This window comes from Hipposideros armiger, unplaced genomic scaffold, assembly GCF_001890085.2.
Source record: "Hipposideros armiger isolate ML-2016 unplaced genomic scaffold, ASM189008v1 scaffold_242, whole genome shotgun sequence".
In the NCBI taxonomy this organism is placed as follows: Eukaryota; Metazoa; Chordata; class Mammalia; order Chiroptera; family Hipposideridae; genus Hipposideros; species Hipposideros armiger.
In genome coordinates, this window is record NW_017731592.1 from 979,295 (window position 1) to 1,003,537 (window position 24,243).

Sequence of the window (24,243 nt, forward strand, 5' to 3'; positions counted from 1 at the left end):
GGCTGCTTCAGGTCAGGTGGTCAGGAAAGGCCTCCAGGAGGAGGTGACCACTGAGTCAGTGTGTGGGGACCTGGAGGAAGAGAGTTCCAGGTCAAGGTGACAGAAAGAAAACGTGGAGGTGATGCACCTAGAATGCCCAGTATGGTGTCTGGGTGGCAGGTGCTCAACAAACCGTTGTCAGCAATGACAAGTTGGGGCAAGGGGGGCTTTGCTGGGACAGGACATCAGGTCAAGGGCTTCACGGATCACCTGTTGTGGCCAGGGCTTCTGAACTGTTGGTCCCAGCAGCGCTTGCACCTGGTGGCCTCCTTAGACAGAGTGAGGGCAGGGCCCAAGCCTCAGCTGAAACTCAGGCCTGGAGGAGCCCTGCCAGGAAGGAGCCTGCCTTGATCCCCCCACTCCCGCACTGGAGCCCTGTTCCCTCATGCGGGCTGGTTTCTTTAATGAGACCATCTGTCTGGCTTTCCTCACTCTGCTGGGCCTGATGGAGCCATCCATCTCCTCTGTCCCCGTTGTTGTCTGTCTGTCACCATCCGCCCGGCCCTGCCATCCCCGCCCCACTCTGAGGGGTGCCGTGGCAGGTTTGGCCTCCAGCCTTCCTGTTTATTCTTCTCATCTGGCCACAGCTGGCCTCTGTGCTGAGTCACTCACTCCATCTGCCTGTCCTCACTGTGGGATGGCGGCTGTCTCTTCCTGGCTCTCCCAGTGCCATGTGGCAGTCCACGTGTGTAGTGGGTGCCAGGGCCTGCACACGCATGGGGGTGGGACTGTGAACAGCTCTGTGCCAGCCTGCATGTGTGTGTGTGGGAGGGGGGAAAGGGCCAGCCTTCACTTGAGGCTCCCCAGGCCTGGAGGGTCACATGGTCCATTCGCTGAGTCTCAAAGTGGGTGGCCCTGCTGAAGGCCTTGCTTGGATGCCAGAGCCTTTCCATTTTGCATCTGAACATGGAAGTGAGGGAGGGTGGGCATCTCCAGCTGGGATTCAGGTCCCAGCAGGACTGTTCCCAGGACCTAGAGCTCTGAATTTGAGTGGATCATTGTTTTTCTAAGTCTGATTTTCTTCATATTTTTTGAAAAACAAATGAGTTAAGCTCAGGTAGTATAATACCAACATGTATCTCATGGGCCCAATACCTATTCTCCCTTCCTCTAGCAATAACACCCTAAATTTTCCTTATGCCCCTCCCTCCAATTCCTGTGATTTGGACAAGGCTGACATCAGGCTTGTCTCCAGAAGAGGGCACAAGACCAAGAACTAGCCAATCAGAGCACTGCAAACTCCCTCACCCACCTCCATCAGTGATTGGTTCATGGTCATGTAGGCACCAAGCCAGGCCAATCAAGGCCACAATCTTTGCTGGAACTTTTCTAAGGAAAAGGGGTGCTTCTTTCTCCTGGGTCTGTGAGTGAGCAGGATATCGGACCAGAGCTATTGGCAGCTGCCAGGTGGTGAGAGCTAGCCTGTGAGGGAAACCAGCACAGAGGAGAGCAGAGCCAAAACGTGGGAATGAGAGCAGGCCTAACAAGGCCCTCAGTCCAGCTGGGCCTGAAGCCAGCCCCACCTCTAGACTTCCCCATTATCCGTGCCAGCACACTCCTTTTTGTTTCTTAAGATTTTATTGGGAAATTGGGGGAAGGGAACAGTGCTGGGGAATCGGGGGAAGGGGACCAGCCAAGTTGCTGTCCTTTTGTTCTTCAGTCTAGTTGTGGAGGACGTTGCTTCACTGGCCCAAGTTGGTATCATTGTGCTCTTCCAGGGTGAGGCAGATCAGTCGCCGGCCACCGGACGGCCGCTCACAGAGGCTTTTGGCAGTTCACACCACCTGCCAGCCACTCATGCTGGCTGCCGGCCACTCACAGTAGCTTATGGCAGCCCACTGCAGCAGGGGCTGCAGCCTATGCTGTCGCCGGCGACTCACGGCAGCCCCGCTCCAGGTCGAGCTGTTGTTCACCATCTTAGCTGTAGAGGGCAGTGTCACTGGCCCCCATGTGGGATCCGAACCGGGGCCCTGCTGCTCAGAGCTGGTGTCCCAAGCCAGCTCTTAACCAACGTGCCACTCGGCCGGACCACACAGTCCCTTTTACAATAGAGTATGAGGTGGATTCTATCACTTGCAACCAACCGAATCTTATGTAATATATTTCTGAAAGGGATTAACACCAGCCTGATATGTAGTAGACACTCAATAACTATTTATTTTAAAATAAATACTTTGCGAGTGGAAAAGCCATTCTCAAGAGCTAACATATCATATACTTCCACGGCAGTTACAGAGATGGCAAACAGATTAGTGGTTGCCAGGGGTTGGGGAGGGTGAAGGGGATGGAGGTGACAATAAAGGAACAGCACAAGGAACATCTTTGTGGTGATGGGACAGTTCTGTATCTTGATTGCTGTGGTGACTTCGGGAATCTCCACAGGTGATAAAATGACAGAACAATATGCACATGTTGTACCAATGCCAGTTTCCTGGTCTTGCATTATTCTAGAGTTATGTAGGATGTAACCACTGCATGGGGGGAACTGAATGAAGGTGCATGGGACCTCTCTGTGCTGTCTTTGCAACTTCCTGTGAATCTATAATAATTCCAAAATAAAAAGTTCTCTGTAAGTCGTCACACCCAGCAGTCCTTGGACCCTAAAGGACAGAGAGCATGGATGTTAGAATCAGGCAGGCCTGAGTTCGAATCCCAGCGCTGCCATTCATGAGCTGAATGATTTGAGGTCAGTCACGTCTCTTCTGTCACCCCCCCCCCCGTGTCTTTGTCTGAGAAATGGGGCTCTTCAGCCTAACTTGTAGGCTGGTTATGAAGAGAAAATGAACTGGACTGGTGTCTGCCTAGCTCAGTGCCTGGTGTATGGTAGGCAATAATCAATAGCCATAGATGCCGCAGGATATAAAAACACGCTTACCAGGGAGGATGGGTCGTGCAGATGTCAGGCGTTGGGCTCTGGAGCAGCCTCCTGGGGCTTGAAGCCTGCTCTGTGGCTCCCTGGCTGGGTGACCTTGGCCAGGCAATTTGATCTCTCTGGCCCTCACTTTTAGCATCTGTAAAATGGAGATTAAAATAGTACTTACTTCATAATCTAGTTTTGAGGATTAAAAGAGATAATGCACCTGAGGCCCTTAGGTAGAGCCTGGCACTTGGCAAGGATGCAAACAAGGCCCTTAGTGCCATCAGGTGGGGAGCCTGGCTCCTTGGGTGAAGGTGGGGGGCGCCTGGCCATGCAGTGGGGTCTGTGGCAACCTCCCCCAAGGGAAGCCCTGACTTCCTAGATACCACCTTCCTGGAGATTCTCCTTCAAGGTCCTGCACCACTGATGGATCTCTCCCCTGGCCAAGCAGGAAATCTGATCCCAGGCCCCAAGGCACCCCTGACCAAGAACCAGGCTCCCTGCTTCCTGCTTCATCCTACCTGAGGAGAGAGCACACAAACCTGAACTGAACTCTGCACGGAATGGACTTTGAGGTACAGCCTCCCTAGGTTAAACATTGTCCACTCCTATGTTCTATTCCTCTCTCAAATCTAGAGGAGTAACTATTCAGCCACAGCGTGTGAATTAATCTATGACAGGGTTTGGAGTGAGGCAAGCTAAAAGCAGAGGAGGAGGGAGAGAACACATGAACAAGGGAGAGAATAATGCTGAAGGCAAACTTTGCCTGCCCTGGCTGGCTCTTGGAGATAATCTGTCTAAAGGCGTCCCCTCGCTGTCCTCACTGATGTAGATCCATTTGAACAGTTTCAGGGCTGCAGTCTTTATTTAATGCAGCTCCAAGCCTGGCTGCACAGGGGCCCAGAGCGGAGATGGGGCTGGCTCCTGGCAATGCTTAATAGCCAGGTGAGTGCGTGGAGCTCCTGAGTAGGAGGAGTGGCTGGGCCAGGCAGCAGTGGCCACATTTGAGGACTCGGTGCCTGCTGCTGTGGGGATGATGGAGCATGCTAGAGGTGACAGCTAGACACGGGCACTGAGAAGGTGCTCTCAATTCCAAATGAGCTGGTGATTTGGTCGGCTAGAAGAGGTTTTATTAAATAGTGGCTGAGAATAAGCCAGGACCCAAGCTGGCTTCAGCAAACAAGGGAATAGGCTGGCTCAGGTATGACTGGATCCAGGACTCACTGTGTGAACACTCAGTATTCCTGAGACCACAAGCTTCCTGTTTAACACGGTGGAAGAGCTTGTCAGGGGGCAGGCATGTCTTCCAAAAGTCCTGAGATTCTTTCTGATTGGTCTGGCTCAGGTCACATGCCCATTCCCAAACCAATCACTGTGGCCAGGAGGATGGGATATGCTAATTGTCTTGGCCCACTCCAAGGGACCAGGGGAGGAATGAAAGGTGTCAATTCTATCCAAGCCTCACAGAGGGCAGGGAGCCCAGAGCAGGGCTGACCTGGCTAGGAAGCAAGCACAGTGCAGCCTGTTCCCATGTTTCATCCACGTTTCCCCTCTCAACAGCCTCTGCAGAGATGCTTCTTCCCATTTGACAGATGAAAACACTGAGGTAGAGGAACTTGCCCAATGCCACTACCCAAAGAGAGATTCCAGCCTCCTTCTATTGTATTCCAAGGGCTTTCCAACCCCTCCTGGTCCAGCCTGTCTCCCACCAGCCCCCAATATTCCAGAGCACTTAGATTCCTAGAGTTGGGACCTGGAAAGGATCTGAACACTCATTGCTTGTAATCTCCTTCAGTGACACGCTCAAGGTCACACAGCCAGTGAATGCAGAACAGAAACTAGAACTCATATCTAATTGTCACTTACCTCCCGTCTGTCCCGCTGCTTGGGAACCTGGTCTTGCCTTTGTGGCCCTGGCCTCCATTTGCTTGCCAGCCTCAGTTTCTCACGCGGTTCCTGAGGCCCCTGCAGCTTGGGTACCTTGACTGATGGGCTGTGCTTTCCTGGGTCTCAATACCACAGCTGTTTGCATGTGTCTCACTCCTCCTCTAGGCCATTTTTCTTCCTCACTAATTGCTTTGTTCTAATTCTTTAGAGGTAATTTTCTTCTGTTACGTTATTTCTATAGTCAACACCTTCCAATTAATTCCATAGCTCTTGAACGTTCTCACATAAGTTGCCCTAAAAGCCCTTTCCTTTAACCATTGCGTAGGTAAGGACATCTCTGGCAACATGGCCACCTGGTCACACCAGCACCTCCAAGACATTTGGCGTATTGTTGGACTTGATGTTAACAGCCTTTCCAGAGAGATTTGTTTCATAGAGTGGTGAAATGGAGGCTCTGGGGCCTTAGTGTGGGCAGAGCTGGGGTTTGAATTGCCACCCCCTCCCCTGTCCTGAGCTCTTGGCACAGGGAGAGCTGGCTCCCAGGTGCACTTCTGACATTCTGGGGTAGCCCTGGAGTGAACTTGGTGACCATGCTGGTCCCACCCATGGTGATTCTCTGCCAGTCCCTGGATCCTGCTTGGAGAAACTGTCCTGGAGGATGGGTGGATATGAAATCCAGGGGAACACAGGTCTTAGCATCTGTGCATGAATGGGAAAAAGTGGCAGTTCTAGCCTCTCCGGGGGAGAGGAGGGAAGAAAAAATGCAACACCAACTACATTTGCAGAGAAATAAAAAATGATTTCAAATTCTATTTTCCTATCTCTCAGCACATCCCCTGATGCTATTTTATCTAGTAAATAGGAGGCCTAGCTGTTATTCTCAATTATGATATTAATTCTCCCAGTGACCCTGGGCCACTTACCTCCTTACTCAGAGATGGTTTCTGTATCTATCACCACCCGCTCAAGGACAAAAAGATGTTCTTATAGGAAGGGGACTTCTGTGTCTGGAACAGACCTGGGCCCTCATTACCCAACAGGCACTGCAGGAGGGGGCAGCGGGTGGCTGGTGAGGGGTGGACAACATCTTGGCTCCAGGCGCCTGCTCTCATTTTCTCTCTCTCCTCTTTCCTGATCACAGACCCATCCCTCCTAACTGTTTTTGTCCTTGTTAGCTTCACAGACCCTTCTGCCAACCTCCCTGTCCTGTTTGATTCTGAAATTTTCTCCTTCCCCCTACGACTCCACGGAGTTGGGGGAGGGGTGACAGCAAATTCCCAGCTGGGCACCAACTTCCACCATCATGTGGTTGGTTCCATGTTATTTTTTCCAGCCATCTCCCCTCATGGGTGTGTGTGTGTGTGTGTGTGTGTGTGTGTGTGTGTGTGTGTGGAGGGGGAACAAGGTTGCCATGGGTAATTGGCCTCGAATTTGTTTACCTCAGCGCTCCACACTCCCCCTCCCTTGTGTCTCTCTCTCTGTCTCCTCCATCCCACCATGGCTCCCTAAGCCATCTGGAATCTCAATTCCCTCTCCCCCCACGTGGGAGCCAGAGAAGGCCAGTTTGAGCACCGTGTGGGAGGCCGGCACTTCCCTGGAGCATGGACAACTGGGTTCAGAAAACAGCTCGTCCGTGACAAGGAAAAATACAAATAACAAACAGCAGAGACCCCGGTGTGGGGTTCAGCAAATACAGGCAAAAGCAAGTCTCTGCTGAAAAATCCTAATGATTTTTGTTCTTGTTCAGAACTGAAGACTAATTTTGCAATATTGGTTGTCAGGAAAGAAAGCGTTTGGGTGGGGGTGGGAGTTGAGTCTGCTTCTGCAAGAGGACTTTGTGGCCTGGAAGGCTCTGAACGCTCACACGCTCACACACTCACACAGGCAAAGCCTCCAGGTCGCCAACTAAGTTACCTGGAGGGTCCTCTGTGAGGGAGGCAGGGAGTGTTAGCCTTTGTTGTTGGTTTGGATAGAGGAGGAAGCTGAGGCTAGAAAGAGGATTGTTTCTAGGCAGAACTGGGTCCAGATCCATAATGATCGGAAGCTCCCAGCTGGGTCTTTCTGCGAACCAAGAGGGCCGTCTCCCAGGGCACAGAGATTTCTGTAGCTTAGGGAGAACTACAGTACAGGTCAGCTCTGTGACAAATCCTTTCCTGAAACCCTGGGGTGACAGTCAAAATATTTAACAACCGGAAGGACCAGGCACTGATCAATCAGAGCTAAGGCCAGCCATGAGATGGGAAGGGTCCGGAGCCCTGGAGGCCCAGGAGGCCACAGTGGTCAGCAGAGGAGGGGGAGCTGGAGGCAGCAGTTACCCACCACCTGCAGTATTTCAGCAACTGGCTCACATCAGCATGAGTCCTGGGGGATCTGTGCCGCGCCAACTGGTACCTGGACTCAGGTCTTCCACAGAAGCTGCCCATCCTCATTAATACAGGCCTGGAGGGAGGCCTGGAGGGAGGCCTGGAGGAGGGTGTGAGACTGGCCTCTCTGGCCTCAGTTTCCTTATTCAACGAGTTGGGCAACTCTTGCACCTTGTGCTCCAGAACCTTGGGCAGAAAAGGTGACGCTGTCCAGCACTTGGCCTAGGGCCTGTGCTGCTACTCAATAAATGTTGGCTGTACTTCTGATGTCCAGACCCATTCTTGTGTCCACCCAGCTCCCATCTTGTGAGAAATGTGACCGTTAGGCAGTGAGGTGAGTAATGTTAACTAACAGACGAGCTTCTGTACACACGAACAGCAGGGCGGCTGCAACCATACCTGCCCTCCCCGTTCCAGGCCCCTTCTCCAGGAAGAGTCTTGGGAGCCAGCTCATGCAACACCACACAGAGCTCAGTGTCCTTGTGGGGGGTGAGTGACAGCAAAGTTGGGACAGCCTGGGCTTCCCCACTGGGCTCTAGAGGGCCCCATCCAGACATCACACCCACCCTCATCTGGAACAGGGCTGGGCTGAGGAAGGACCAGGGGTTGCATGAAGGAGGCCCTAACCAAGTGGGGACTTGAGGGGCCTAGGGTCAGCACACCATCTCATAAGGGGCCTCAGGGAGGGGCCCTTTTCCCCTGAGCCGAGATGCACTTTTAGAAGGCAGCCTTGTCCCTTGATACTAGGCTTCCTATTCACCCCCTGCATGTGCCACTGCTGATGGGGACAACGTTCACCCTTGGGGCTGGAGAGACCCAGCCGGGAGAGGGGATGACAGGGAAGAATTTGACCAGATGCCTTTTCTTCCTCCTGTCCAGCCACCCCATGTGCCTCACAGAAAGCTACACAGAGGACTTTCAAAGTCCATCGACTAATAGCAACAAAGCCGCCATTGCAGTGAGGGGGTTGGGAGGGAACTGGATTGGAGGTGAAGGAGGGAAAGGCTGATGGTGGCTTTGGAGGACTGTGGCAGTGGTTGCTCCTCTGCTCTCTGTCCATGACATCCCCTCATCAAAGTGTAGGGGTCCCTGTAGTGTCTGTATGACAGTCACTTGGGACACTTGTTAAGTGGTTCTGTGGAGTGAGAATCACTGAAGCAGGGCCATGAAACTGACCTTCCAAACAGATGACTCCAGGGATTCTCTTGTTTCAAAGTGTTTGAGAGCCACTACCTTAGACTGAGATGTCATGCTTCTGGGCACAAAATCTCCCTTAACTTCCTCCTCCTCTGACCCAGACTGCCTGGGTTTGAGCTCCATCTTTGCCACTTACAAGCTGGGCACCTCACCTCCCTGCTTCAGCTGCCTCATCTGAAATGGGGAAGACACAGAACCCACCTGCTCAGCTCAGCCGCCTCTGAACCCTGCTCCCAAGGGGATGGGCAACATCCTGTGCTATGGTTTCCTGAGAGCAACTCAGATAGGAGCTGTCACAGATGGGAGCCTCTCCCTCCCTGGTCTCCGTCCCCATCAGGTACCAGGTGGCGGGATTTGTCAGGGGTGGAGAAAGCTCTGAGCCAGACCCACGAGGCTTGCAGTCCTGGATTCACACTTCCTGCCTGCGTGATCTTGGGCAAGTCCATTCTGGGTGCTAGAACACAGCATTCCCAGACGGCAAGATCCCTGTTTTCACAGAGCGAGGACACAGACTATCAACTCACAAACAAATCAGTGAAGCAAAGTGACTGACAATAGTGATAACTGTTGTGAAGTCAAGAAAAAGGGGGTGCTGATAGAGAGTGACAGTCAGAAGGTGAGGAGCCGCCCTCCCTGGGAATCTGAATGTCAAGTTACTGGCCTGGTATAAATAGTGGAGGAGCCTCCCAGGCAGAGAAAACTGCGAGTGTAAAGGCCTTGGGGCAGAAATGGGTATAGAGTGTGAAGGAAACAGAAAGATGGCTGCTGTGGCAGGAGTCATGGGGGAGGTGGGAGGGGAGATGGGGTTGCAGAGGTCAGCAGCGGGCAGATCGCGGGACCTCTGACATAAGGTCACGTGGTAACATGAGACCTCTAAAGAACTCAGATTGTTCCCAAGTCTGAGCACTGGGATCCCATTTGAAGACATCTGGATGTGCTTGTTTAGATCACTGGCTTCTCTCTGCTTCTCTGCCATGGGTTGACAGTAAAGAATATTTTTTCTCTTCTTTGTTTTTTTCAACTTAAAATCCAGCCAGAGCTTTTCAGAGGTCCTTGAATGCGGTGCCCCAGAGCCTGGTAATTCTGGGGCTCTGGCTCTGGCAGGGCTTGGTGTCTGCATTGGGAAATGCCTGCCTGCCCCTCCTCAGAGGATCAACAGACTGGCCACCTACCTACCTGAGGGGTTTGCCTCTCTGGAGGCCTGGCTCTGGGGACAGGAGTGGGCTGCGGGAGAAGGAGCAAGAAAGAAGGAGGCAGAGGCAGTGCAGGGAGGGAGAACGACTGTTGCCATGGAAGGAGGTGCAAGGCATTCTGGGATCAGAATTCTCACTGTAGGGGAATGGAGATGCTGGGGGAGGGGGGGTGGCAGCGGATAGTTGGGGAAGGTGATGGGGAAGCCAGTATCTTTCTTTTGTCCTTGGCCCTTTCCTGCATCCCCACAGACAGTGAGTGGTCCTCCCAAACCCCCAGAGCTGGCCCTTCTGCAGCCTGGCCCCCCATGTCCATCAGCCTTGCCTCCTTGCCTAGTGTACAGAAGGCAGCGAGTGGCCCCTTTCCAGGAGGCCTGTTTACCAGCACAACAGCAAATTAGTGCTCTTTAAAGGCATTCAGCATTTATCCTGGCAAACAAGCTCTCTGAAAAGGGGGCTGCAATGCCTTCACCCCGGAATCTGCTGAAACGGGGTTTGCTGTGCATCTTAACCGACTTCCTTCCTCCCGCCACATTAAATGCATTTAATCTACTCTTGCAAATGGCTAATTTTGAAAATCCGCTTATCAGAATTAGGTCCTCAACATCCATATTTATTTACTTTTCATTTTCATAGTTTTTTTTTTTCCTATGTGTGTGACTGAATTCCATTTTCGATTGTCTGGCTCTATCTCACAGGTCCTGAGGGCCAGGTAAGGAACAGACTGGAAATGGGCACATGGCAGGGATGGGAGGGGTGGGTTTAGAAATTCACTTCAAGGATTGGAAGGCTGGGCTCTCCCGGGTTGGGAACCATCTTTGGGAAATTACAAAAAACTGAGACTTGAGTAGAACCGGATTAAGAAGATGAGAACATCTTGACACATCCTGGGCTCTCGGAACATACTCCTGTGTTTACCAAAGGGAACCAGCAGCCATGGCAGAAGTGTGCAGGAAAGGGGTTGGGACCAACTGCTATTCCCCGGTGCCCACTGGGCACCAGGCTCCATGCTCAGTGTCTTGTATATAGCACCCCCAATGCTCATGTCAACACCGCCAGGTGAGCAGGAGCCCCAGCTTACAGATAAGAAAACTCATGCCGTGATTCAGATCCAGGTTCATGTCCAGGCCGTATGCCCTTCCTCTTTGCATCATATTGTCCAAGATGCAAGGGATATTTTATTCATTTAAAAAGCACAGGTGTGTTGGTGCAGGACACAGGCCCATGACAAACACAGGCTCAAGGGAGAGATGGGTTCTCAGAACCTGGAAAGTGGGTCACCAGGTTACAGCCTGTGCAGCCACAAGCGTAGATTTTGCATGTAGCCTCACTAACCAGATTAGAGACAGAAAGTTTAATATGCACCATTAAAGAGCTGTGAAGAGTGACTAGGCCATTTGACCCCTGAGGAATTATTTGTTTAGTGTTATTTTGGTTATTGCCGGTCCCAACCCCTTTATTTTTAAGATTATTTGGGACAACATCTAGAGCAAAAACTTGAATTTCATTTTATTTCATTTCCTTTGGACATCAGCTGGGCAGCTCCTATGTGCCAAGTGATGCTATGCAGAACACTGAGAAGGATGAATCAAATATATTTCTAGCCACAGGAAGCTCACATTTAGTGAATTTTAAAAGAAAGGTTCAGAACAACAAAGTATTAACACATACATATGAGATAATGTTATTCTCTCAGAGAACAGCTAAGTTATTTTGTAGCCACCTGCTCTGGCAAAATAAGTGGAAAATTTTCAGATCTAATGGAAATTTCAAAAGCATAAGGCATTACAGCTTGGTGGTTGAGATTAGGACGGAATTGTCAGGTGACCTGAGCTGGAGCTACAGTTCCACCACATTCACTGAGTGACCATAGGCAAGTCAGAGTCTCAGCACCCTCGTCTGTAAAATGGGGCTAAACTAATATCTACCCAAAGGGCTGTGCAGATTGAAATTCACACTGCATATGGTGCTTTAGTGCCGTATGTGACCAGGGCATATGCCTAACAACTAAGTAGTAAACATTATTATGTATAATAGTTTACACATTCAAAGTCAGGAAATAAAGTTTGAAAATAGAGAAATAAACATTGATCAACCGTTTCCCAATATTGAAAGCATGTTTGTAAAGCACCTGGGAAGCGAATTAAACTGTTAGTGGATCTCCAGGCCCTGGTGCCAAGTGCTGGGTAAATCGCAAGGTGGAGCAATGAATTACTCACAGTGAGGACCCATCCCTCCTTTCTGTGCTCACTCCTTTCCCTCTCGACTTCTGGCCTCCCTCTGGAATTGAATGATGTTTGTAAGATATAACAAAGTAAGTTCCTTCAGACTTGTAAGTAGCCTGTATTTGACGCCCTCACCCTGCCCACCTGAGGGTAAGAACTTGCAGGAGACGAAATTCCCCCCACCTTCCATGTTAGGGGTGTGTGGGCACGCATCTGCAGGAAGGAAGACAGTGGGAGTGTGTGTGTGTATTGAGGCAAGTGGGGAGTAGGCGGGTGTGTGTACAGGGAGACACCTGTGGGTTTGGGCATGGGGGGTTGTGAATGAAAGAGCGTGTGCACACAGGGACGGGTGTGTGGAAAGAGCAGTGACCTAGAGGGACTGCCATGTTCAGTAAAACCAATTCTTCTAACACCCACTATGCACCAGGAGCCCTCCTGCCACGGGTAGAAGTGAGCTCCTGTGAACGGGCTGGTGTTCTGTCCAGTGAAGACTAGAGAGAGAAATTGCAGGACCAAGGGCTGGCTAGGTGAAAGGGTGGAAATGACAGGGCGTTTTGGGAAGATGGAAACGTATCTGAGTGTGGGGAGGAGAAGCTGGTGATGGGGGTGTGAACTGGCTTCCGAGGGGAATAAGGTAAAAGGGAGCAGAAGGCTGTGTGGACACCAGGGGACATGACCCAACTCAGGGCCATTCTGTGAGCAGCATCCAGGCTGCTGTCGTCATGGTCCCCACATCAGGATGAGTGGACAGCAGACGGAGGCCACCAAGGGAGGGTGAGCCGCTGACCCAGACTGAGAATGGTGGCTGTGCTCTGGCACCAGGAGGTGGGTGGGACTGGGGAGGGGTGGGGTGGAGGGCGGGCGGGGAGCCACAGTGACAGAAATGCACAAAACCAGGCATTTAGAGTATCATCTGTTGATTCTGAGGGCTGAGTCAAGCTGCATTTAAAAATATGAGATTACATACTGGAGGAAAGAATCAGGTCCCTTATTAAAAGTAAACAGAAAAGCTGGAGGATGGTCTCCAGGTGGGGCTGAGCGGTGTGGACAGGAGGCTCTGGCTGGGACCACCCCCCTCCCAAATTTCACATTCTTCTTGAGGAAGAGCTGTCAGTTCTGTCCCTATTACCAAGGGAGTTTCCTAAGATGTGTCTTCCTGCTCTAAAAACCTTCCCTAGGTTCATTTAGCACAGCTGAGTAGGGCTGGAATTTAAAAAAATGTTTTGCACACCCACACATGCACGCATGCACACATGCTCACTCCCACTTCTCACTGGAGCTTTTGGGAGCACCGAGGGCATCTTCCCACCTCACTGTATTTATTGGCCAGGCCAGTTTTGCTTGTGAGTGACAAAAAAACCGACCCAAACTGGCTTATGCAAAACAAGAAATGCATTATTTCTCATAACTGAAAAAGGTGGTCTTCAGGCACAGCTAGATCCAGGACTCAAAAGGGGTCTTCAGGACCCAGTTTCTCTCCCTCTCCTTCTCCCTCTCTGTCTCCCTTCCTCGTTCCCTCCCTCTCTCTCATCTGCTTCCTGCTGGGCTGGCTTCAATCACAAGCTCTGTAGGGTCCTCAGAGGTTCTGGGCTTCCCCTTGTGGTGTCAAGGTAGCTGCTGCATCTCACACTCCCTTCCTCTTTGGGTCACTTCAGAAGGAATACCTGGCTGATCCTGAATGTCATTGGCTAGAATTGGACCGGATACCCCTTTGCAGGCCAAACACTGTGCTTGGGGTATGGAATGAACTGATTGGCTGGGGTCCCAGTAACTGCCCACCTGCAAAGCCCAAAGAGGAATAGGAGAGAGAGGTGAATAGTCACTGCCTAGCCAAATCTCAGATGTCTCCTTCTGCCACTGAGGAAACTCTCCAGGATGCCAGATACAGGTGGGGCCACCGTTCCATAGCTCAGGGCTTGCTGCCACTCTCCTCACAAAATTCTCTCCTCTCCAGTGCACCTGAAGAGGCAGGTGGGGCCTCTGATTGGGAACCCAGCCTGCGTGCCACAACTCCCATGTGCTACATGGAAAATGAGAGCAGAGCAAAGGAAATGTAAGAAACAGAAAGCGGCCCTGTTGACTGTGGTGGCCACTTGTCATTTTCTGGCCGCTCAGAACCCACCATTTTCATGGATACCACCCCAATTCCCCCTCTGTATCTGGGTGACTCAAGCAGAGCAGAAGCGAAGGTACCAGGTACGCCCTCCCCACCACAGATGCACAGGGTACAGGCCTGGGACCTGAGATTTCCCATCAGATGCCTGCTCCTGGGACCCTGACTTTTGATCAGGTGTTTCAGGCACTGTGGGGACTACAGGAGGACCTATCCTGCCTCCCCTGAGGCTCTGGCACTTTGGTGGCCACAGCGCCATTCTGACAAGGCTTCAAGTTATCTGCTGGGCTCCCTGAATCTTCATCTCACTTCCTGCTCACCCCCAGGCATGGTCCCCAAGCTTCCCCCTGATTTAGGGAGGCCCCAGTAGCTATCCAATAATTTCTGTGTACTTGCATTAGCCTCAGAACCCTTCTGACACACTCACAAAGTTCAGGTTCCTGGCAAGCCAGGGCTCCAGCTTGTCCACTTTAGACGTGGTCTCAGAGGAAGCTGCCCCCAGCCCCGGAGGGGAGAGAATTTCAAGGGCCCCTCGCCTGGCCCCTTGCTTCCAACTCCCAGCCAGACCCTGTGGCATGGACCTCATGGCCAAGGTCAAGACTTCCAAAGGGATCTCCCTTTCTGGAACTTTCCAGCAGTCCTTGTTTCTTGCCTGAGCAATAAGCTCACCCCTGGGCTCACTGGTGCAAGTTGCTCAGTGAATGAGCTCATGCACGTTGAAGTTTTCATCAGCGTGTTTAGCTCCCACTCACCCACCTCTGCAGTCACCAAATTTCTTCTTGCCCTGAGGGTGTCTTTCCTCTTCCAGCCTCCAGAGCCAAGCATGAGTCACTTGCTGCAGAACCAGACATCCAAGCTGCAAAGTCTCAAAAGCCGCTGGCCTAAGCATGAGAGGGGTTTCACATTCTCAGAGACAACACGATGGGCTGAAGCTGGGGGAGAAGGGAGGTGGGAGGGGCTGAGATCCTGTGATGGAGGAGCACCACGTGCCTCACTTCCACCCTAGCACCTTCCTTTTTCTCTTCCAGGAGGACAATTAGTTTGGTTCGTGGAAGCTGAGTCACCCTGAGTGGTCTCAGGAGTCGTCAGTGGTCATGAGTGGTCAGCAGTTAGCTTGCTCCCCGTCAGTGCTCTGGACAGGAGTGATGCTTGTGTGAGCCCCGGGAATCACAGCCCACCCTCCAGCTTGAGCCCCTCTCCCAGAATGGAGGGTGTGAGCACATTGAGGGGGACAGTGGCATAAAGAGAAAGACATGTTCTGTCCCAGGCCATGTGGGAACAAGTTTGAAATGGCCCACAGTCAGGATGACTGTAGGATGCAGTGCCCTGCTCACAGCGTGCCCTGTGCATCTAGAGAGACAGATGGCTCCCTTTGGGACAGCACTGGATTCTCAACTTTGGCGTCCATACCAGAGTTACACATCCAGAAAGGAGGAATAGTGCAGTCACACGTGGAACTCAGCTAATTCACATTCCGGTAGCTCAGAAGCTATCTGCCCTGTGGTGCAGCTGCGTCTGCCAATCACCTGAGGGCGTGTGAGCGCCACTGCAAGCAGTGCCGGACCAGGGTGCTGAAAAGGACAACCCAGAGCCCTGAGTCCTGTGGGCCAGCAAACATCTCCTGGAAACTCCCAGGCCAGAGGTCCTCAAACCGGCCGCTCAAGTATCTCAAAGACTGTGCCAGAAGTTTCCCAGGAAGGTTTCAACTTGTCCACCAGACCCTGAGCGCCCTTCAGATGGTGTGGCTCACCACCAGAAACTCAGTGCCTGGCAGAAAGCCAGCACAGTGGTCTCCCCTTATCCATAGGAACTTATAGTCCAAGATCCCCAGGGAATGCCTGAAACTGTGGTAGTACCAAACCCCATATATATTATGTTTTTTTTCCTATACATACATACATACATACATACATACATACATACATACCTTTTCACTTAAAAGAAGCTTCTCTTTGGCATGTCTGAAATGCCAGCATAACCACCCTTGCACTTTGGGGACATTATTAAGTAAAATAAGGGTCACTTGATAACCAAAACAGCCACTAAGTGACTAATAAGCAGGAAGCGTCTACAGCGTGGAGACGATGGACAAAGGGATGATTCACATCCCTGGTGGGACAAAGCAGGATGGAGCAAGATTTCATTCTGCCACTCAGGACAGCATGCAATTTAAAACTTATGAATTGCTTATTTCTGGAATTTTCCCTTTAATATTTTCAGATCATGGTTGATCACTGGTAATTGAAACCGTGGAAAGTGAAAACATGGATAAGGGGGTGGCTACCATACTCTGTAGGTCTTTGTTAATGTTTGCAGAAGATACGAATATCTGCTCCTAAATAGACAAGAAGTGGTAAGTTAGTTACCGTCCAGCGTGGAGATGGTGCATCTGCTCAAATATATGAGCTGCACTGGCTATGTCCAAAATCAGAATTAAATCTATTCAGATGCCACAGCTTAAAAGACCCAATGATATATTGGGCTGGTGCTTTCTTTTATGAAACAGCTCTAAAGTGTTACCTATTTTTCACTCGGAGCTCACTCTAAATGTGCTCCATTTCGGACTTTATAATTTATTTTAGGGTTCCTGCTGTATCTTTGCTCTCTGAGTCCTGCAATGGCTCTGGGCTAAAAGCAATAACCAACCTCAGAAGAAGAAAGAGAAAGGCTCTGCATCACAAGCACACAGCTTCTGAAAGGAACAAATTTTCTGGAGACCTTGGGTGGTAGCTGCGGCTAGTTGCCTCTGTCTGGGGGGTTGTCTTGGGCCGTCTCTCATCAAAGGCTGCAAACATTTCAGTACAAAAACAACCCACAGCCACAAAGCAGGAAGGGTTCTGCTTCTGTGTGGGGATCCGTGGGCAATTCTCCACAATAATGAGTAACGACTGACTGATGCTTGGGCAAATTTTCCCAACTAGTGGGTGGAGGCCCTGGGCGTCCTGACTGCACCTGGTAGGCTTGGCCACCGGTCCAGGGATCCTAGGCTGGGGGCTGCTCACAAAGGATCGAGGGGTTACAGAAAAAAAACAACAACATTTAAAATTATAATTGTTGTTTGTTTGTGTTCACCTATATCTGAAAAAATGTCCTATCACAGCAGACCTGTGATTTCACACACATCATTTTTAAGAGGATGTTAAAGATATTTAGATAAAAAACTATTTATATGGAAACATATAAGTAAATAGCAGTGCGTGTGGTACACAGGTATGGCAAAACTTGTGTGGATGCCTGAAGCTTGAGAAGTGTGGCTTCGTGCTTCGCTGCTGTGGTCCTGCGTATAAAAAAGCACACAGACACTGCGCTCCCTGCTTCCACCTCCTGTCACAGCGATCAATGCTTCTGAAGCCAGAGAGCAGTGCTCTATGCATAGTTACAGGAGAATACCGTGGAGGCAGGAGGCAGGAAGGGCTTTTTTCTTTGTCTCAAAAACCTCCCCGCCCCAATTTTGGGGGGTCTCATCTACACAGAAGGAGATAATCAAGCCATGAGTGATAGATCCAAATGAAACTGAGAGCACGTGGTGAACCCCAGCCCTCTCACCACTTTCACAGATGAAGAAACAAAGTCCAAGGGGTGAAAGTGACTTGATTCTACGGTAAGTTAAAATTGGCCTCAGCAAGCTCTTTCTAGAGCAAAGACAAAAGCCTAAGTTTCCAGACATGTAACAAATGCCCACAAATCAATAAGAAGAAAGACCCAGTAGGAAAATGGGAAAGGATTTCAAAGAAAATACAAACAACATTTAAATAATCAGAAAAGATGCTTAACCTCATGCATAATAAAAGAGACACAAATTAAAATTATATGGACACATCTGCTCCTAGCTGTGATGGACTAGCTTGTATCAGACCGAGCATCCTATTGGGAATAATTAGGAAAACTGGATGAAATTTTACAAAAACCAACTGTTTGAAGATATTGAAGAGCTATCAAGGCACCACAATCCCAGAGAGAAGGGAAACTTGGGGAGAGGAGCCAGCTATCTGGCCGTGCTCTACCTCTGAGGCATATTCTAGTTGTAAAGTAAAGATGGAGAGGCTGAGAAGGGCTTTTTACAATTTCAAGGAGTTGGGGAGACAAAAATTGGAGTTCAGGGTCTCTTAAGAACTAAGGACCCGGGGTGACCAATTAGCTCAGTTGGTTAGAGTGTAGTGCTCATAACACCAAAGATGCCTGTTTGATCCCCACATGGGCTGCTGAGCTGCACCCTCCACAACTAGATTGAAACAACTATTTGACTTTGTATACACACAATGGAATATTATTAATCCTTAAAGAAGAAGGAGATTCTGATAAACATAGATAAACCTTGAGGACATTATGTTGAATGAAATAAGCCAGTCACAAGAAAACGAAGATTGTATGATTCCATTTATATGAGGTACCCAGGGTAGGCAAATTCATAGAGACAAAAAGGAGAATGGTGGTTTTCAGGGGCTGGGAGAGGGGGAGATGGGGAGTCACTGTTTAATGGGGACAGAGTTTCAGTTTTGCAAGATGGAAAAAGTTGTGTGGGTAGTGGAGGGGATGGTTGCACAACAATGTGAATGGACTTAATGCCACTGAACTGTACATTTAGAAAATGGTTAAGATGGAAACTTTTATGATATATATATATATATATATATATTTCACCACAATTTTAAAAATAAAAGTAAGAAGGCTGGTAAACAGCCTAGGCTCTTATTTGAGAACTCAAAGAGCTATACCCTAGGAGTAAGGGTCCCAGAACAAAGCCAGCTCTCTCTCAGGCAAGGCAAGCCCCTTTCGAATCATCTTAATTCCTGATTGGATAAATGCAACCTGAGATGGCTGGTGCCCCTGGCTTAGGCAACAGTAAAAGTGAATTCTCCTTGGAGGAAGATAACTGCATCCAGAGCCTCAAATTATCTTTCTATGTTCATCTAATAAGTCTGCTATTCAATGAAAAACAGAAATGCGGAAATACAAGAATGGGACAAAAGTCAAGAGAAAAATAACACATTAGAAACATATCCATGGGCATCTAGATATTTGAGGTATCAGGGTTGGACTTTTAAAATAACTGTAATTAATATAGTCAACAAATTAGATGACAAGAAGGAGAATTTCAACAGAGAATGAGAAACTATAAAAAAATAATCAAATGGAAATTCTAAAAACAATAAAAGGGGATGATAAATGTGACAAAAGATATGCAGACCTGCACATTGCTGAGAGATTAAAGGAGATGTAAATAAACAGAGAAAATATTGTGTTCATGGCTCAGAAGATTCAGTGTGGTGAAGATATCAATTCTCCTCAGATTGGTTTATAAATTCAATGCAAGATTTTTTGTTGAACTTGACAAGTTGATTCAAAAGTTTATATGGAAATACAAAGGACCTAGAACTGCCAAACATTTGGAGAAAGAAGAGTAAGTTGGAGGAACTTACACTACCTTAGTTTAAGATTTATTATAAAGGCAGTGTAGTATTGGTATAAAGATAGATATATACGCATAGATCAACGGAGCAGAAGGGTGAGTCTAGCAGTAGACCATGTAAACTGATTTTTGACAAAGATACTAAGGCAATTAATGAGGAAAGGGTATTATTTTTAACAAATGGTGCTGGAACATTTGAATAACCATATGCAAAAAAAAGAAAGAGACAAAAGAAAACTTCATTCTCACCACACACAAAAATTAACTTGAAATTCATCATAAATCCAAATGTAAAAACTAAAACTATAAAGCTTCCAGAAGAAAATATTAGTGGTCTTGAGTTTGGTAAAGGTTTCTAAATACCGTATTTGCCGGCGTATAAGACGACTGGGCGTATAAGACGACCCCCTAACATTTCCACTCAAAATACAGAGTTTGTTATATACTCGTCGCATAACAGCCGAGCATACACCCAGCAGCGCTGCTGATGCCTGAACGGTATGTGGAATGAAGTGGGCGGGCATCGGGAGGCTACTATGGCACGGGGTAAGCACTATGGGCAGTCTATCTGAAGTGTACCTGGCGTATAAGACGACCCCCCACTTGGAGGCATATTTTTCAGGGCCAAAAATCGTCTTATACGCCGGCAAATACGGTATGTCACAAAAAAACATGAACTATAAAAGAAAAAAAATCAATAAATTGGATTTCATAAGATTAAAAATGTTTATTCTCCAAAAGACACGATTTTGTTTGGCAGTGTCTTAAAAAGTTAAATATACACTTGCCATATGACCCAGCAATTCTATTCTTAAAAGAGAAGATATGTCCACACAAAGATTTGCATGTGAGTAATCATAGCAGCATTATTCACAACAGCCCCAAATTGGAAATGACCCACAGGTCCACCAAATGGTGAATCCAAACAATGGCATACTACTCAGCAGTGAAGAAGGAATGAGCTACTGATAAATACAACATTTATTTAAAATGTTGAGGTAAATGCACCTCAACAGCATTTTACTAAGTGAAGAAGCCAGATGGAAAAGAATACATGTCGTATGCTCTTATTTACATGAAATTTCTAGGAAAGGCAAAACTACAGTTACAGTAAACAGCTCATGATCATCTGGGACCTATTTTGGGAGAGAGGAGTGACTATAAACAGGGGGTGATGGAAATGTTCTGAAACTGGGTGGTGGTGATAGCTCAACAACTGTGCTATTTACTAAAAATCATTGACCTGTACACTTATAATAGTTGAACTGTACTATGTGTAAATTATAGTCTAATAAAGCTGTTCAAAGTGGGAGGAAAAGACGGTGTTAAGAACATTAAAAGACAAACCACAGGTCAAGAGAAAATTTACAAAACAGACTCTAACAAAGGTCTCGTATTTAGAATGTATTAAAAACTACTACCACGTAATAATAAGACAAAGAACCCAATTTTTAAAATGGGCAAAATATTTATTCTGACACCTCACCATAGAAGATACATGGTAGTCAAATAGGTGTATGAAAAGATGTTCGACAACATTAGTCGTCAGGGAAATGCAAATCAAAACCACTGGAATGAGATTCCACCACACACCCGCTAGAGTGACTAAAATTAAAAACACTGACCCTGCCAAGTGTTGGTGAGGATGTGCAGCAAGTGGAACTTTCATACACTGTTGATGGGTACATAAATTGGTACACTTAATTTGAACAGCGATTTGTCAGTTTCTCAAAAATTGAAACACAGCTACGATAAAATCTAGCCATTCTACTGCAAAGGATTTATCAAGAGAAATGAAGGCATGTGCCTACACAAAGACATGAATGTTTATAATAACTTTATTTGTCATAGCCAGCAACTTTGAAAATCTAAAGGCCCATCATGGGGCAAGGACCAAACCCCTTGTAGCGTAGCCACATAATAAAATACATCTCAGCACTAAAAAGGCATGAACTATTGATACAAAGGGTTGATGCATATTAATACAAAAACAAGGCAAATTTCAAAATAATTATGCTGAGTTGAAAACAAGCCAGGCCCAAAATAAATACGTACTGTATGATTCCATTTATACAAAATTCTAGAAAATGCAAATTAATCTGTAGTGACAGGAAGCAGACCAGTTATTGCCTAAGAAAGGGGACAGGAGGGACACACAAGGGTATGAGGAAACTTTGGGGGTGATGGATAAGCTCATAATGGTGATGGTTTCACAGGTGTATACATATGTCGGACCTGATCAAAGTGCACACTTTAAATATGTGCAGTTCTTTATACATCCATTATGATCCAATAAAGCTGAATAAAATAGAAAAAAAATTTAAAACACAACAACTAAAAGCAAAAGCTAAATAATTGGGTTTAGACTCTGCTGAAGTGAAGCCTGTAGAATTGTAAGATAGATCAGAATGTAATATCCCAGACTGAAGTGTGAAAAAAATGCAGAATAGAAAATACAGAAAAGAACATAAGAGACACGAGAGTCATGACAAAAGGGCTAATGTCATAAGTATTGGAATCTAAGAAGAAGAAGAAAGGAGACAGGAAAAAAAGAGTAGGCAGAAGCTGTATTTGAAAAGATTATGGTGAGGAATTTCTGAAAAAACATAAAGATAACGTGCCATAGATTCAAGCAGAGCTAGGAAAACCGCACCTAGGTATGTCACCGTGAAACCATAGAAAATCAGAGACAAAGAGAAAGTCTTAAAAGCAGCCAGAGGAAAAAATGTCAACTATTTTCAAAGGATAGAAATAAGACTGATGGCTGACTTTTCGACAGAAATCATGAAATCAAGAAGACACTGGACTGATAACTTGAAAGTGCTGGAAGAAAATAACTGCCAACCTCACATTCCACTAAAAATATTCTCCAGCGAATGGAAAGACATTTTCAGCAAAAAGTAAGATAATTTATTACCAGCAGATGTGCACTGAAGCAAATACTAGGAGGAGTTTTTCAGGCAGAAGGAAAATGACGCAGGTTGGAAACACTGAGATGCAGGAAGGAAAGCAGAGCAACAAAGTATGTAAATTTTAAGGAACATTGAATTATTATCCACTCTATAAAACAATAAAAATGTCTTTTGGGGTTTAAAATGAAGAATTAAAATGAAAATAGCATAAAGGTGAGAGGAGGATAAATGAAATTAAGTGTCCTAAGGTCCTTGTAACTCTGGGAAGTGATAAAATTATTAATTTACACTTTATTAAGTCAAGGAGGAGATTTTAAGGTGATTGCTAAAACTCACAAGCTAATAGAAGGAGGAAAGGAAAATGGAATTAGATAGGTATTTAATTAATATAAAGGAAGGCAAGGGACAGATGGGACAAGGAGAAAACAAACATAAGATGGTAGATTTAGACCCAATTGTGTAAATAATTACATTAGATATAAATGAATTAAATATTCCAATGAAAACATAATGTTTCAGTTATTTCAATTAAAATTCAACAGATATTGTTGGATTAGATTTTTTTAAACTTACCGTATTTGCCGGTGTATAAGACGACTGGGCGTATAAGACGACCCCCTAACATTTCCACTCAAAATACAGAGTTTGTTATATACTCGCCGTATAAGACTACCCCCTCTTCCGCACACCTTCCACACACCAAATAAAAGGTAAAACAATATCAGATTTGATTTCAACATTTATATTTATATTCAAATGCTTATGACATGCAGGAAAACTGACACAAGGCTGTATGTAATCAAACATATACATAAATCGCGATTCGCGATTTTGCGCTATCATACTGGGTGTATGGTCGGCTGTGTGCGATTTTGCGAGTGTGGTAAAATCGCATAACAGCAAAATCGCATAACAGCCGAGCATACACCCAGCAGCGCTGCTGATGCCTGAACGGTATGTGGAATGAAGTGGGCGGGCATCGGGAGGCCACTATGGCACGGGGCAAGCACTATGGGCAGTCTATCTGAAGTGTACCTGGCGTATAAGACGACCCCCCACTTGGAGGCATATTTTTCAGGGCCAAAAAATCGTCTTATACACCGGCAAATACGGTAAGTTATTTACAAGAGACAAATCTTAAATATAAAAACATAAAAAAGGGAATAATAAAAGGATAAACCAAGAAAATACCGACAACAACAATAAAAAGTTGATGTAGTTACATTAGTGTCAGATAAAGTAAGCTTTAAAAAAATACTTAACTAGATATAATGGTATAATTTCTTAATGATACAGTTTAAATCCACTAGGAAAATATAATAATTATATATTTTCATGTACCTAATTATGTAGCCTTAAAATATATAAAGCAAAAATGAACAGAATTAAGCAGGAAAATAGATTAATCCACAATCATCATTGGGAGATTTTTAACACACTATTCTCACCAATGTTTAGAACAAGCAGACCAAAAGTCAGTGAGGATCTAGAATATATGATTAACAAATTTAACAAATTTAACCTAACTGACATACATAATACACTAAGACCCACAACTTTAATACACATTCTTTTTATATGTACATGGAACATTTATCAAAATGAAACTTGTTATGCCTTAAAAGCAAGTCTCAACAAATATCATAAGGTTGAAATTTTTGACTATATTGGAATTAAGCTGAAAAACAACAAAAATTATTTTTTTTAACCAAGGAAATTTCCAAATGTTTGGAAATCATGAAGTATTCTTCTAAATAGCCTTGGCTCAAAATTAAAATAATCATGAAAATTTAAAAACATTCTAAATAAAGTGACAATGAAAACACAACATACCAAAACCTGTGTGAGGTTTTCTGAGAGGAAAACATTCTGAGAGGAAATGTACAACCTTAGATAAGAAATTTTTTTTTTTAAGATTTTATTGGGGAATTGGGGTAGGGGAAGAGACAAGTTGCTGTTTTGTTCTTCAGTCTAGTTGTGGAGGACGTTGCTTCACTGGCCCAAGTTGGCACCATCATTGCGCTCTTCCCAGGTGAGGCAGATTAGTCGC

At 46.8% G+C, this 24,243-nt stretch overlaps 1 long non-coding RNA gene across 3 annotated transcripts in view; it reads right to left on the reverse strand.

Moving 5' to 3' along the window:
- Positions 1 to 2,033: 2,033 nt before the first annotated feature.
- LOC109389787 (uncharacterized) overlaps positions 2,034 to 24,243 on the reverse strand; it is a 67,019-nt gene continuing 44,809 nt past the window's right edge. Inside the window, exons 1-3 of one of the 3 annotated variants that reach the window (XR_002125458.1) lie at positions 14,628 to 14,768; positions 2,915 to 3,050; positions 2,034 to 2,639 (exon numbers count right to left, since the gene is read on the reverse strand). This is a non-coding gene — a long non-coding RNA (uncharacterized LOC109389787). Of the gene's footprint in view, positions 2,640 to 2,914; positions 3,051 to 3,285; positions 3,427 to 14,627; positions 14,769 to 24,243 lie in introns of those variants that run through there. The other 2 variants (XR_002125457.1, XR_002125459.1) reach the window with 2 other exon arrangements.